The sequence below is a fragment of the Rhinolophus ferrumequinum genome, chromosome 14 (assembly GCF_004115265.2).
Source record: "Rhinolophus ferrumequinum isolate MPI-CBG mRhiFer1 chromosome 14, mRhiFer1_v1.p, whole genome shotgun sequence".
Lineage (NCBI taxonomy): Eukaryota > Metazoa > Chordata > Mammalia > Chiroptera > Rhinolophidae > Rhinolophus > Rhinolophus ferrumequinum.
Genome location: NC_046297.1, coordinates 23,702,891 through 23,707,175, shown reverse-complemented (window position 1 = coordinate 23,707,175; position 4,285 = coordinate 23,702,891). Strand labels below are relative to the sequence as shown.

The window sequence follows — 4,285 nt, the reverse complement described above, 5'->3', positions numbered from 1 at the left end:
CCCCACCCCCCAACCCCCTTACCCTCTGGTAACCACCAAATTACGTTCCCCAGATTAATTTTCAAACCCCGTGGCCATCCTGTGGTCACCGACTGCCCTCCAATCCCCTCACCCTCCCCCCCACCCCCCACCCCTCCCGCCCATCTAGCAACCCTCAGTTTTTCCTCATTGTCTCCCAAACTGTTTCTGATTAGTTCATTCACTTATTCTTTTCTTTAGAATCCGCAAATAAGTGAGATCATATGGTACTTATCTTTCTCTGTCTGACTTATTTCACTTAACATAATGTTCTCTAGATCTATCCATGTTGTTGCAAATGGTAAGATTTCTTTCTTCTTTATGGCTGCATAATACTCCGTTGTATAAATGTACCACAGTTTCTTAATCCAGTCATCTACCGATGGGCATTTTGGTTGTTTCCATGTCTTAGCTATTGTGTATAGTGCTGCAATAAACATAGGAGTGCATAAAGATTTTTGAATTGAAGTTTTGGATTTCTCCGGATAGATACCTAGGAGTGGAATTACTGGATCATAAGGTAGTTCCATTTTCAGAATTTTGAGATACCTCCATACTGTTTTCCATAGCGGCTGCACCAGTCTGCAATCCCACCAACAGTGCACAAGCGTTCCCTTTTCTCCACATCCGCGCCAGCACTTGTTGTTTGTTGATTTATTGATGATAGCCATTTTGACTGGGGTGAGGTGGTATCTCATTGTGGTTTTTATTTGCATTTCTCTGATGGTTAGTGAGGTTGAGCATTTCTTCATATGTCTGTTTGCCATCTGTATGTCCTTTTCAGAAAAATGTCTCTTCAAGTCCTCTGCCCATTTTTTAATTTGATCGTTTGTTTTTTTGGAGTTGGGTTGAGTAAGTTTTCCATAGATTTGTGATATTAATCCCTTATCAGATATATCATTGGCAAATATCTTTTCCCATTCAGTAGGATCCCTTCTTGTTTTATTGATGGTTTCCTTTGCTGTGAAAAAACTTTTTAGTTTGATATAATCCCACATGTTTATTTTTTCTCTTAGTTCCCTCGAGCAAGGGTGTATATCAGTAAAAAATATGGAACGCTTCACGAATTTGCGTGTCATCCTTGCGCAGGGGCCATGCTAATCTTCTCTGTATCATTCCAATTTTAGTATATGTGCTGCCGAAGCGAGCACCCAGGTTTCTATCTTCGATGTCACTGATTCTTTCCTCCATCTGGTCAACTCTACTAGCTAAGCTGGTTATTTCATTCTTAATTTCTTCTATTGAGTTCTTAATCTCCAGAAATTCTATTTGGTTCTTTTTTTAAAATTTCAATCTTTTTGGTAAAATATTCATGTTGTTGTTTGATTGTGTTTCTGAGTTCATGAAACTGCCTTTTTGTGTTTTCTTGCATCTCATTGAATTTTTTCAGAACTGCAATCTTGAATTCTCTGTCATTTAAGTCACATATTTCCATATCTTTAAGTTCGTTTTCTTGAGACTTTTCACTTTCTTTCTGAGCTGTCTTGTTGCCTTGGTTATTCATGGAAATTACTGATTTATTATGTCTCTTCGTAGACATGTACAAAAGTGGCTTCTGCAACAGGTTGATAGGAAGAGGACTTTCTTTTGTTTTCCAGTACTTGTTGGTAGAATGTTTTATTTTCTGTGAGACTTAGCCCTTTTTTCTCTCTCACATGGTAGTGCTTCTCACACAATGGGGGGATTCCCTGGGAGATGGGCTTCTTCTCTGTTAATAGTTCATCTGGGTCACAGGGCGCAGTGTTCGTGTGGGTATGCGGAGAGCTTTTGAAGTTCCAAAGCTCTTCCTGCACCAGATTCAGAGCCCGCATGTTTCAGCAGTTCTGTTTACTCCTGCAAGGATCCACCCAGATAGGTGGGGCCAGGGGTAGGTTGAGTTGTAAGAGGTCGCCCAAAGCAATGGCGGTGACCACCACCACAGCCGGTCCTGCTTCCTCAGCTCCCTCCCCTTTGCTGGAACTTGTTGGGCTCGAATCTGTGTCTGCAGGCCACAGTTCTCAGAACTGCAAATATTTTGTTCTTTTGATCTGACACTGCTACTGTTCCGTTCCTAGCACTGGGCAGGTGGGGGTGGGGCAAGCTCTGGGAGGGTAGGGAGGTGGCGGCTTGTCTCAGTGCCTAAGGCTTCCATTCTCTGCTTGGCAGTGAGGGCTTCAACCACCGTTTTCAGCCTTCTTCCTCAAGTCTTTTCTCCGAGGTCTCTGCTGTGAGCGTTGGGTTCAGCCGTGTTATATGCTGTCCTCTCAGCCCTGTGGGCCATAAGTGAAGCCCTAGCAGTCCGAGTTCTTCCCTTTCCCGCAGCTGCGGTAGTTCTGGGATCCAGCAGGTTCAGAGCACTGAGCTAGGTCTGTGTCCTACGCCCGCACGGCTCCGTCTCCGCACTTGTCCCTTCCCTCCTCCCCCGCTCGAGCGATTCGCCTACCTTTAGTTGAATTCAGTAGTGGGCCTCTTTGTGTTGCCTTTCTGTTGTGCAGGGAGTCCTTTGTGGAGTTATAGTTGTTCGATTAGTTGTAAATTCCAGGGGAGATTTACAGAGGCTCACCTCACGCTGCCATTTTGATGATGTCTCTAATATCTTTCATTAATGTTTTATACTTCTCAGCATACAGACCCTGCAAATATTTTGTTAGATTTATACCTAGATATTTCATTTTTAATATTTTAATATTTTAATACTGTTGCTTTTTGAATTTCAAATCCCAGTTGTTCACTGCCATATTTACAAAGATAATTAACTTTTATATATTGCCCATATATCCTGCAACCTTTTTAAACTCACATTTTAGTTCTAAGATATGGTTGTATAGATTATTTGGGATTTTCTCCATCGACAATCATTTCATCTAAGAATAGAGACAGATTTCTTTCTTTCCTATCTCTATGCCTTTTAGTACCTTTTCTTGACCACTGTAAAGACATTGACATTAAGTACAATATTGAACACAACTGGTACCGTAAGAGAAGATATCTTGTCTTTGTTCCTATCTTAGGGGGAAAGTATTTAGCTTTTTACCATTGAGGTTGGTTGTGGATTTTGTGTGGATATGTAGATGTCCTTGATGAAATCATGAAAGTTTCTTTCTAGTCCTAGTTTGTTGAGAGTTTTCAGAATGAATGGATATTGGATTTTGCCAAGTGCTATTTTTGGAATTTATTGAGATATTCATAAGATTTTTCTTTTTTCATCTGTTAACATCATGAATTACTTGAGTTTTTTAAATTGTTTTTTAATATGTATATATATTTTTAAAGTATAAAAATTTATTTTATTGAGGTAAATTAGTAAATAACATTATATTAGTTTCAGGTGTAAAATGTAAGAATTCAATTTTTGTATACACTACAAAAGTGATCACCATCATAAGTCTAGTTACATCCATCATACATTGACTCCCTTCACCCATTTTGTCCACCTAAACTGTTTTCCCCTCTAATAACCACCAATCTCTTCTCCGTATCTATAAATTTTGTTTATTTATTTATTTATTTATTTATTTATTTATTTATTTATTTATGTTTAATGAAAGTTTATTGGGGTGACAATTGTTAGTATAGTTACATAGGTTTCAGGTTTATAATACAGTAATACATCATGTATATATCACATTATGTGTTCATCACGCAGAGTCAGTTCACTTTCCATCACCATATATTGGATCCCGTTTACCCTCAACTACCATCCCTCTCCCCCCTTACCCTCTGGTAACCACTAAACTATTGTCTGTGTCTATGAGTTTTCGTTTCTTCATTTGTTTATCTTGTTCTTTTGTCATTTTCAGTTTTATACCACATATCAGTGAAATCATATGGTTCTCTACTTTTTCTGTATGACTTATTTTGCTTAGCATTATAATCTCAAGATCCATCCATGTTGTCACAAACAATACTATTTCATCTTTTCTTATGGCAGAATAGTATTCATTGTTTATATATACCACATCTTCATCTATTCATCTATTGAAGGACACTTTGATTGTTTCCATATCTTGGTCACAGTAAATAAAGCTGCAATGAACATTGGAGCACACTTGTCTTTATGGATAAATGTTTTCTGATTTTTTGGGTAGATACCCAGGAGAGGGATTGCTGGGACATATGGTAATTGTATTCGTAATTTTTTTTTTTTTAAAGGTTTTATTGGGGAAGGGGAACAGGACTCTATTGGGGAACAGTGTGTACTTCCAGGGCTCTCCTCCAAGTCAAAATTTTGTCTTTTCAGTCTTAGTTGTGGAGGGCGCAGCTCAGCTCCAGGTCCAGTTGCCTGTTG

The 4,285-nt window shown here is 38.9% G+C and overlaps 1 non-coding gene across 1 annotated transcript; it reads right to left on the bottom strand.

The window, feature by feature from the left end:
- Positions 1-1,062: 1,062 nt before the first annotated feature.
- LOC117034214 (U6 spliceosomal RNA) lies at positions 1,063-1,169 on the bottom strand. Its single transcript, XR_004425031.1, has one exon. It is a non-coding gene; the product is annotated as a U6 spliceosomal RNA (small nuclear RNA).
- Positions 1,170-4,285: the final 3,116 nt, after the last annotated feature.